The sequence below is a fragment of the Nanorana parkeri genome, unplaced genomic scaffold, assembly GCF_000935625.1.
Source record: "Nanorana parkeri isolate BGI_ZX_2015 unplaced genomic scaffold, ASM93562v1 scaffold22, whole genome shotgun sequence".
Classification (NCBI taxonomy): Eukaryota; Metazoa; Chordata; class Amphibia; order Anura; family Dicroglossidae; genus Nanorana; species Nanorana parkeri.
The window spans coordinates 2,119,419-2,131,832 of NW_017306290.1; positions in this window are offsets into that span (position 1 = coordinate 2,119,419).

A 12,414-nucleotide genomic window follows, 5' to 3' on the forward strand; every position below is an offset into this window, starting at 1 on the left:
CCCTAAAATTATTTTTGAAGACCCGTTATCTTTTCCGGGTGTGTTAAAGGGCAATTTTGGTTTTTCTGTAAGGACTCCTGATACGATGAAAACTGTGTGAATTCTTGTAATATACAAAGATGCGGAAAAATAATTAATATAACATGCTAAAACAATAATTCCTTGGTTTTTCCAAGCTCTGCAGCTGATTAATCTACTTAAGCTTTTATAAACATTTTATGTTAATTACCACTCCAAGTAAATCAGAGAACGGGTCTCTCTGGAGCACAATGTTCCCTTATCTGCCCTAAACACTGCTTCCATTAGACACGTATTTCCAGATGAAAAATCCAGCGGAAGACAGGAAAAAAAAATGTTTGTTAATGACCGATCTGATACTTGGGGCTGCATTTAACAGTCAAGCCTGCCCAGGAAGGTCTTTGAAGAGTGTCCAGGCTTTTTGGCATGGGATTGGGAAAAAACCCTGCATCAAGGTGACTAGCAACCATTCTTTAATTGAAACCCTATGACGCTGTTTAGTCCATACAAAATAGGTCAGACTGACAATTTTAAAAGGTGCAAACACACCTTTAGAAATGTTTAGTAATGACAATCTACAAACACATACTTCTGGATAATTGCAGGCTTTAGATTCTTTGCATACCTTAGTTAACATGGCCACATTGAAAAGAGAAATAAGGGCAGCTTACTAGATCTCCCTTTACTTCCTGGAACTCTGGCACATGTGACTAGGACATGTGGTCATGCACATCATACCAGGGGAGGGAAATGTCTTTCCCTCAGATGTCATGAGATTACAGGAGGAGATTTCCCAGCAATGCTCTGCTGATGTAACCTTCCCAGGATGCAACACTTTGACATATCACATAATTTGTGCTAGAACTGGACCAGGAAGTAGATGAACTCTATTTGTAAGTAAATGAAAAACAAATGTATTTAACTAATAAATGAAAGATGATTTTAAATTAGCATGCAGAGCTGAATACTGATGTGATTTTTTTTTTTTTAATAAAAGGGGGGGTAATGTCCACTTTTAATATATTTCCAACACCAGGGCAACAACCAGCATTGCTCCTCTTACTGCAAATATCACATTACTTCTAAAATAGTTCTATTGTCTGCACTCTCTGCAGCCAACATACACAATACGACATAATAGACCCATAATCAATTCATCATATACATCAGCATGAACTTCTATGGTTAATCACTGTCTGCAAATAGTGAATGTACTAGACTTGTAATCCTGCCATGTAGGATTTACAGGGAGCGATGATATGGCAATGGAGTTTGTGTTCAGAACATTTTAGGTACCATGTACAATTATGTTTTTATTTTCCCAAAATGTCATCGTAAAAGTGCAGCTGTCCTTTAACGTTATGCAGGTGCAAATGTATTGTAATTAACCTTAAAGTTAGTAAAGAGACATAAACACACTGTGTAAAGACTGACAGTATAGTCATTAAGCGGGACAAGTTTTACCATCATGGTCACTGCAGTTTAGATAAGAAAACGCCCTATGTGATAGTTAAGTTAATAGAAAAAAAAATTTGTTTCCCAATTTTTTTTTTCTTTTTTCTAATGTTACAAAAAAAAATTTAAGAAAAAAACAATTTTTTAAAAAAAATAGTCCTCTCCCATACATACATGCATCAGGTGCGCATACCTGCAAAAACGACAATTGCGCCCATCACGCCACACGCTACATATCGTCGCAGTGAGAGCAATAATTCTAGGGCCATCAATCACTGATAACACTAAACTGATGAACAGTAAAAGCTTTTAAAGCGTCGCCTATGGCCAATTTTGGGTATGGTAGTTTTTTTTTGCGATTGCGCAGGTGTGTGCAATTTTAAAGCTTGACATGTTTGGTGTCTATTTACCCGACGTGACCCCGTCTTTTATATTTTACCAAAAAATTGGGTAATAAAAAATTGTTTTCCTAACATGTAAAACAAAACTTTCATTTTTCAGGGGCGTGGCCTAGACATGGCAGTGTGAGGACGTGTGACTCCGGAGCTCTGCACGGCCTCCTCTTCTAAACGGATTTAGCAGACTTTATAACTCACCCTCCCCGCATGTCCAGCAGCCACAGACCTCGGAGCTCATCACCGTCAGCTACAACCCACGACATACGGCACTATTTCGGACACGGAATGATGTCTGGGCAGCCGGCGACCCGATCCAACATTGCGCCCGGCCGCCTCGCCACAGTGAGTAACACTCCCCATAAGCGGCCTAATGAACAGTCGGCAACTGCCCCGGACCCCACACAGCCTGATCGCTTTACTCAATGTGGACCTAAAAATTTTCTCTAAAATAATCGCCAACAGGTTGCTCCCCTATATGCCTCAGCTTATCCACCAAGACCAAGTGGGATTTATCCCAGCGAGGGAAGCTAGGGACAACACATCCAGGGTACTAAATATCATTAACCTAGCTAGATCCCGCAGCACACCTTTGGCGCTGCTTTCCACTGGCGCTGAGAAAGCGTTCGACCGAGTTAGCTGGGGATTTATGCAGGCAGTTTTACAACATATCGGCCTGGGCAACAATATGCTTAAGTGGATATCGGCCCTATATACGTCCCCATCAGCAGGTGAATGAAACCAGATCCAAAGACTTTTCACTGTCCAATGGCATGCGGCAGGGATGCCCCCTCTCGCCCCTGATTTTTGCTCTAATTCTGGAGCCGTTCCTAGGCACAGTTCGGAAGTCACCCAACATACAGGGCTTCCACACATCAGTAGGGGGAACAAAAAATCGCAGCGTACGCAGACGACATCTGCACGCACGGTACTGCGCAATACACCACTGGCTCCCACTCCGTCGCCACTGACACCTGTAATAGGTGATCCCGACTTTGCCCCAGGTGCGGAAAATGCACGACTCACTCGCTTAGTGCTTGCAGACAAATACAGAGTGAGAGATTTCCAGACAGCATCTGACTGGCTTACCACTCAAGCCATCCAGTGCCTCATTGACCCCCCACTTGACTCCTGGAGTGCTATGCAGCTTAGGCATTTTATTAGGGCAATCCCCAACCCCCGAGCACTGGACAGACCCCTCACGGTATACGAAGAGATGTGCACAGGTTCACTACCATCACGGCATGCCATTTCAACCATTTATACTTTGATCAACACACCCCCTACCGATACAGTACGGTAGGGGGATGAAGAATTGGGGATAGTCTTTACGGAACAGGTCCGCACTATCCTCACCATGTCTTTCAAATCCTCCATGGCTAGCAAAGTGCAGCAACTCGGCTACAAAATTCTATCCTGATGGTATAGAGTTCCCTGGCTCTTACACAAAATGAGACCTACCATACCTGAACAGTGTTGGCGATGTGGCTCAGCCACAGGAACAATACTTCACACCTTCTGGTCCTGTCAGAAGTTGAGGCCCTTTTGGAATCAGGTGCAGTCTGTGATCCAAGACCTGACCATGACAGACCTCACAGATAACCCAGCGGCCTGTCTCTTACACATGACGGCAACGCCACATGCTACTTACAAGCGCTCGCCCACCTGTTGGGCGCAGCCAGAGCCTCTATTCCTCTGATGTGGAAGCAGCCACACCCTCCGTCGATGGCATTGTGGCTGTCTAAGGTACGAGAGGTATACGCCATGGAAGACCTAACGGCCACCCTTAGAAACACGGAGAAGCAGTTCTTGTCTACATGGGGAGCGTGGATCTATTTCCAACACTCTGATCGCTACACGGCCCTCCGGTCCGGGGGCACGCAACCACTCATCCCTCTAGCCACCCAATAATCATTATACCTGAGGGGATCTGGTGAAGATATTTCACCTTCCCAGATGTACAAGATCTCCCACCCATGGAGAGTTCGGGCAGTGGTCCAGGTACCTCTCTTCTCTTTCTTTCCCTTCAGGGGCCTACCAATCCGACTTCATATGGCTAATTCTGCAATTCTCTGCACCCGCACCTTTCTGTTCTCTCTCTCTTCCCTTTCCTCCTGCATCTCTTTTATAATGATATTTACAAAAATAAAAACAAAGGCTGAGTTCGGTGTTTCTGCCGTTCACACGACCCCCCTTTTCATCCCAATTGCAAGGTACACCTAGACGATATGCACAGCTATACGATCTTATAATTAATGCTCAGGTAACCTATAACCGGGGGGTCGTCATCAGATTTTGATCTCTGGGTATTTTATGGTTATTCTAGCTCTTGGAACATTCCAAGAGTACAAAAGAATGCATTGTATTTCAGATATCTTTGTACTGATGCTTGTATTTTGTGTATTCTATACATGTTCAGTCAATAAACAAATTTTCTGTAATTTTTCCTAAATATAGTAAAACATAAAACCCCAGTGGTGATTAAATACCACCAAAAGAAGGCTCTATCTGTCCCCCAAAAATGGTACAAAATTAATTTCAGTACAGAGTTGCATGACTGAATAAATGTCAGTCAAAGTACCACAGCACTGAATACTGAAAAATGGCCTGGACAGGAGGGGGGTCTAAACACCTGGTCTTCAAGTGGTTAATATAGTAACAAATAAATACCACCAAAAGAAAGCTCTATCTGTCCCCAAATAAATGGTATAAAATTAATTTCAGTGCAGCATTGCATGACGGAATAAAACATCAGCCTAAATACTGAAAAATGGACTGGTCAGGAAGGGGGTGTAAACACCTGGTCAGGAAGGGGGTGTAAACACCTGGTCAGGAAGGGGGTGTAAACACCTGGTCAGGAAGGGGGTGTAAACACCTGGTCAGGAAGGGGGTGTAAACACCTGGTCAGGAAGGGGTAACAACCACCCCTTACACATTCATGTGGGGGTGGCATCTGGGATCTCAAGGGACTGGTAAGGGATTTTAGGGGGCACTACCACACTTGTTCACATGATTGTCTTACAGGTCTTGTAATATTTGGATCATGAATGGATCCAAATATTACAAGACCTGAAACTAAACACATTTTTTGCCAGCTTACATGTCTAGTGTCTTTTGCTCTTAAAAGTCTGTAACCAATTGTGTCAGGTTATGTTAACGATGGGAGCATGATTTTGTGGGTGTGGCTACAAGTTGGGGTGCAATTGTAGGTGTGGTTAAAAGTGGGCATGGTCAGCAGGGTGTCCCCCAGCTTTCATTTTGATATCGTACACTATGTGGCATCAATTCCAGACTAAGGGGTCAATTTATACCAAATTAAAAGCGCTATTTGCCCTACAAATCTTTCTAACTATACGTTCTGTGCGCATTGAGACAAACAAATGTTTTTAGGTACAACTCGCCTGAAAAGGAAATATATAAAATAAAAAAAGTGCATTATGGCCATTAGAGGAAGCTGAGGAGCATACACCATCAAAGGAACTCCTCGCAGCTGGCCAGCTCCCCTGCCCCCACCAGAGGTAGAATGGGAACAAATGTAAGGGGGGAGACCCAAGTGGCACTCGGCCATCAGACATCCTGCAGCTACACCACGTGAGGCCTTATTAGGAAACGGGGTAATGAAAAGAACACCAAACCCTTGTGCCACTTAAAGGAGAACTATGGGGTCCACCAGTCAGCACTGGCAGATCGGAGCGGGGAGAGGGGAATCCAGCCCCTCCCCTTGTCACGGCAGAGAGCCGTGACAGGATCGAGAGGTGAGCGAACCTGGTATGTGTTCGCTCACCTCCCGATCTACTGAGCCGACCTGTGACAGTCTTTGTCACAGGTCGGCTAGAACTATGAGGTGAGTGAAAAGCCCTCACCTCATAGTTCTCCTTTAATTATCATATGTAAAACACCCACCTCATCATTTATTCTCCTGAACAAGCTATCTCTTCAAACGTCAGAAGCTCCTGTCGTGAACTTCAGGTTTGAGATTAGAGCATTACACACATGTTCATGTGCTATGTTTACTTAGGCCTGCTTTCAGCAATGCTTATGCTTGCCACTTTATCTAATAAACCAGCTGATTCCATCTGAATTTAGACAGCGTTATGTGCTGGCTCTGTTTTCCTTGGGCCACATAATTGTTGCCTACAATGAGAACATACTGAGGAGGGTGGCTATATTAGGCCTACAGTGCAGCCATGTAGGGCTTGCATAGCCACCCTCAAAATTGAACTGCAAGGATCAGATACTTTAAATAAATATTTATATATACACACATGACCAGGGCTAATCAAACATATTTGGTGTGCAGTTAATAAGGTAAGGGAAACACATTTTGTTGTTTGTTATTGGGTTAGTGGCATTTTAGGCATACTACCGGGTCAGCATATGTCACTTTCCCAGCCTTTTATCACATGAGCAGAACTCATATACAAGTTTGCATTAGCAACACAATGGGTAAGAAGCACAAGCAATTGATTTCAGCTGCCAGAAGGCAAAAAAAGATAAATTATGTCTCATCATATTTTCTAACCCCCCCCAATGAATTTCTATCTTGTTTGATGCCTGAGCAGACTGCAGTGTCATCTGATAAGTCAGAGTACCAAAGGAATTATATTCATTGTTTGACCTTGCAGTGAATGAAACAAATAACAAAAAAAGGCAGGTGTCAGAAAATCATGAGATGAGGTCCTATGAAAAAATGGAAGAGCTATGAGAAGTATATCAGTAGAACTGCACTGTGGGGCCTAAACAGCCAGATAAGCAAAAGGAAAAGTGAGCATGATGAGATGCTTGTGAAACCGATTAAAAAGGCCAAGAGGTGGTATACAAGGTAAACAAGGCAGCCGTGTACCAAGTAGGGAATCAGAACGTGATTAATGTATCCTGTTATATTTATCTAAAACGTAAATACGTTGACATTTCATAATATATTTTACAGAACACATGACATGCTGCTTTTGCACAATATGCAAAGGGGTTTGCATGTTCTCCCTGTGCTTGCATGGGTTTCCTCTGGGTACTCCAATGACATGCTGATGGGTTAATTGGCTCCTGTCCAAGGGCCTGTTCACACAACGTCCGTATTCTGTGCTGACCTGATCTGTACGCTCCTGCACTAAATATGCATCCAAAATGTATCCTTATGTTTTTTGGGCTACAGTTCTCAAGTGCGCAGTCCGTTCCTGACTGAAAAAATACTGCAGGTCACATTTGGTCAGGAAACACACAAACGCATCAAAAACAGAACACAATGTAGCTAAGCAAAAAAAATAAAAATGTATTCTTGCTACACTTTTTATGATGTCATCATCATTGGACTTCCTGGTTGTGGAGTATCAGAGGGGAAAACCAGCAGTCATGACTAACATGATCCTGGACATTGAGCGATTCGTCAGATTGATGGAGCATGCGCCAATGCTCTACAACCCCCGCAGCAGTTTAAAAATGTGCATCAAAAAAAATAAAAGCAATAGATATAGCATCAGAGCTGTATGATGAATACTCAGTGTACAGTAGTGCCCAGAAGAATGTGGTGAGTGATTACACATATCTTGTATGTTGACTAACTGTATGCTGGTCATGTAATCCAAATAAAGTTTGTCATATGTGGGGGTTAATATGCTGCAGGTAGAACGGTCAGCATCCGGACCAAAAACACATACAAAACACACTGCATGAGGAGTAGCACCACGTCTGATCAGGACCTGACAATCATGTGAACAGGCCTCTAAGGCTGGGTTCACACCTAGGCATATCAAATATGCGCACTTGTCACACATTTCTACCACAATTCGCAGTTTAAAAAACACACATTTCCAAGGGCTACCTGGCTGTATCCCAATGGATATGTGCAGCAAATACGCCAAAAGAAGCTCCTGTACTTCTTTGGGCGTAGGGCGTTTTGCAGCGCGTTCCTACGTGCTGTAAAACGCCCAGGTGGGAACCATGCCCATTGGCAATCATTGGTTTTCACATGTTGAGCATTTTACAGAGCGTAGGAACGCGCTGTAAAACGCCCAGGTGTGAACCAGGCCTAAATCAGCCCTGTATGCATGCAAGATAGGGACCTTGGATTGTAAGCTCCTTGAGGGCAGGGACTGATGTAAATGTGCACCCTGTAAATTGTCAGTGCTATATAAATACCTGTAATAAATAAAAATAATGGCCCAAACAGTCACACAATAGAGGGCTCCAGCACACTTCAAGCTAGCCAAACAAAAAAACCACACAAAAAAACCACACAAAAAAATTGTTTGGATAACAAAAATGTGTTTGTTGCATACATGCTGAAGCCACACTGCCGCACCAAGTGTGGTCCCTAATGCCTCTCCTGCTAAAACCCTCTTACCTACCTAATCTATATATTGACTGCAGGACAGTGCTGGCTTTTTACAGATGCAGGGAGCTCAGGCCTGGGAGAGCAGACCCAGGAGGTAAGCATTATAATGTGCAAGTACACATTGCATAGTTACACCCCCCAAAATGTAATTCTACCTAAACGAGTGGATTTGTACAGATCCAAACACTAGAGCTAAAGAAGGGACATTTGTTGAGGAATGAGGGACAGAGTGATTTGGTTCCAACAGATAAACAGTCAAGGTTTATGCTTATGGTATATTTATAAATGCTCTTTATGTTATGTTCACACTGCCTGTATTGGATGTTAACGTGGGAGCTTAATCCAACCTCAACACAGTGCAATCTAGCATACCCCCCAAATTTTTTTTTTTTTTTTTTTTTTTATGTCTAGCTCTACATGTAACACCTTTGTAAGGTACTTCTTTCACATATACATTAATGTTTAAGGTTTTAGAGCAGGGTTGGGCAAACGCCAGTGCAACTACAAATCCCATGATGCATTACTAGACAGCGCTTTAGGCCTGATTCCCAGAGACACACTGCATGAATCCCTGTTTTAGAGTTTCCCTTATACAGTAGTTAATAGAAAAAAAAAAATCCCTATAATTATAATGTGAACTAGGATAGAGGCTCAGGTAAATAGGCTGAAGATGTCCTGAGGTTAGTGTGTCTATGAAATCACAATGGCACATATAGGTCATCACACAAGACACCATGCCAACACACAGCGTATCTTCAGTCACAGGTCCTTATTCTACAAATTATTCTATTAAAAAAACCGAAAAAAGAAACCCTACTTATCATAGATTCAATTCTGATTCTGCCTAAACACCCACCAAATAAGTGGGGATATTTTCCCTTACTTCCCATTTGACCCAACACCCAAACTTTATGTAAGGAGAACCCTCCCAAATGGGGACAAAGACCACACAAAGTTGACAGAGCCAACCCTCCCACTAAGTTTTGGCTGGAGTGGGGTTTTAAAACCATTTTATATGGTCTAAACCAGCAGTTTTGGATGCACAGAACATTACAACATAATTGTTAAAATGTCAATATTCAGAATCAATACTGATAGAAGTAGGGCTGCACCAATACGGATACTAGTAAGTATTTGGGCGAGTACTCTTACCCCAAATGCTTAGATGCCTAGCCAAATACCCAAACTTCCGGAAGCTTGGCAGCGAGTCATTTCATGTTGCCCGGCTTCCGGATTAGCTGGGAAGCCAGCTCCATGCTCTGTCACAAGGGAGCATGGAGCTGGCTTCCCGGCCAATCAGGAAGCCGAGCAACATGTCATTACTGGCTGCCTAGATTCCCGATTGGCCAGCTTCCCAACCAATCAGGAAGCCGGATGGCTGGTCATTACCTGCCCCCCGGCTTTCCGATTGGCCAGAAAGCTGACTTCACGCTTCCTCATCACTTGGTGACCACTGCACAGCTAACAATGCATACTGTATCAGAGCAACAGCCATGAGGTCAAAAGGAACTGCCTGCAGGGCTCAGAGATGGGATTATTCCATGGCACAGTTCTGGGGACGGCTACAAAAAAAAAAAAAAATCTGCTACACTGATGGTTCCTAAGAGCACATTGGCCTCCATAATTCTCAAATGGAAGAGTCCTGGTTGTGCCAAACTTCTGCCAAGAGCTGGTTGCCTGGTCAAACTGAGGAATCGGGGAGAAGGGCCTCAGCAAGAGGTGCCCAAGAACCCAATGGTCACTCTGTCCACTCTCCACACAGGATCTCTGGAGCTCTGGAGCTCAAAGCTCAACCATCACTTCAGCCCTTCACCGATCTGGTCTTTATGGCAGAGTGGCTAAATGGAAGCCTCTCAGGGCAAAACACATGAAGGCCCACTTGGAGTTTGCAAAACAAAAGCACACCTCAAGGACTCTGAGGAACAAGATTCTCTGGTTAGCTGAAACCAAGATTGAAATGTTTGGCCTCAATTCTAAACATTAGGTCTGAAGGAAACCGGGCACCACTCATCACCTGCCCAATACCACCCCAACAGTTAAGCATGGTGGTAGCAGCATCAGGATATATGTGGGTGTTTTTTCAGCAGCAAGGACTGGGAGGCTGCTCCATTCAGCGTTCTTTCAACCCTGACCAAAGTACAGAGCTATCCTCAATGAACCTGTTCCACAGCGCTATGGACCTCAGACTGGGCCGAAAGTTCACCTTCCAACATGACAACGATCCTAAGCACACAGCCAAGACACAGGAGTGGCTAAAGGGACAACTCTGAATGTCCTAGAGTGGACCAGCCAGAGCACTGAATTGAGCCCTATTAAACATCTCTGAAGAGACCTGAAAAAGGCTGTCCCACCGATACAGTCCCCATCCAACCGGACTGAGCTAGAGAGGATTTGCAAAGAAAAATAGCAGAAAATCCCCCAATCCAGGAGTGTGCAAAGCTTGTTGCGTCATACCCAAAGACTCGAGGCTGTAATTACTGCCAAAAAGGAGTAAAGGCTCTTAATACTTAAGTACATGTGATATTTCAGTTTTTTTTCTTTGTAATAAATTGACAGACATTTCTAAAATTCTGTTTTCACTTTGTCATTATAGGGGTACTGAGTGTAGAACCATGAGAATTTAAGCAACTGTAGTATCAGGCTGCAACAAAATTGAAAAGAGTGAAGGGGGGTCTGAATCCTTTGATTGTATCTATACATGTTTAAAAATATAACGTACAGGGCACATACTATTTTCTAAAAATACATTTGGTACAAAACACACCATAAAAATTACAACACTGTTTTATATTTGTAGTAGGTATTTATTGCCTGACCAATTTCAGTACCTACATCAACATTCTCAATGTTGAGCCAACTATAGGCTCTACACTTAAAATTTGGCTACCTCATCACAAATAAAACCTGGAATTAAAGAAATTTGCACAGTATAAAGCAACAGAAGACAAACTACAAGTCTACGATGTAAACATAGTTCTAAAATTCTGCAAACTGCCTTACATTTATCTCCATTTTTTTTAAATGCAAAGAGCCATGTGCAAATCTACGGCAACAAATTTGTCTTTTAAAACTCAACTCCAGTAAAGTAAAAGACCCCTTTCACACAGGCTGATCAGGAGAGGGTCCGTGCACAGATCGTCTCCTGATCACAGCAGTATGGAATGGATGTCACCGTACAGTTTTTCCTCCAAACTGCAAATACCCCATGTTGGTGTATGGGGAATCGAACATGTGTCCGTTTACATCAGATTACCCCCGATCCAGTCCGATGAAATGGATCTCTTATGCGTCCATTTTTCCCGAACCCGGCCAGAGTCAGGGGTAACCGGGTGTAAAGAGATGCCCAGCCATTTACACCTGGCTGCCAGTAGACTTGCATTGGGCATCCGATTGGGTCCCCCTGAAAAACTGACAGGTAAACCCGATCAGAGCCGTGTGAAAAGGTACCTTGACATGAACTCCCCACCCACCTTCAAATGCCCATACTTGGCTTGCCACCAAAAACATAGGTCTATTCAAGGAGACTGCACCGTTCCATCAAATGATCTCTGGTGTGTACTAGTTTAATCAGGACATGTTCATTTCTAATGTTGCCTTTGTTACTGCTCTTTTTACACTACATAGCCCAACTACAAACAGTCCTTTCATAAGGTCTATAGAAAGCTTAATATTCCTCTGCTTGCATTCTCAAATAAAGGCCCATTCCTATTTATGTTGGTTGTACTGACCCCAGAGCATCCTTGGGACTAGCTAAAGTAATCTAATGACTGGCAGAAGTAATCCAACCTATGCCGAGTACTGTACAAAATCTCACTGAGGACATTTCTAATGCAATCTGCTAGTATTGCAAGAATGCCTTGCTTATGGTTTCTCTATTGCAAAGATATATACATGGCAAGTAGTTCAATGGTTAAAAAAAAAAGCTTAAAACAAGGAGGCAGCAAACAAGTGCATCAGTTAGAAGCAAGGCACTGCAAGAGACTCAACCGCATTGCAAGTCAAGTCAATGTTTAAAGGCCGACAGATCCTATTCTATATACTACAGAAGGCACCAATGTCCATATAAAAATCTAGAATCCCCTGCAGTGACTCCTTTCTATGTATAAAACACTTTAAAAGTCATCTTTAAAAAGGTTACAAGTCAATTTTAGCCTTACATTACTATATAAAAAGTCTACCTGATAAATATCAGTGCCTGCTACCCACAATGTACAT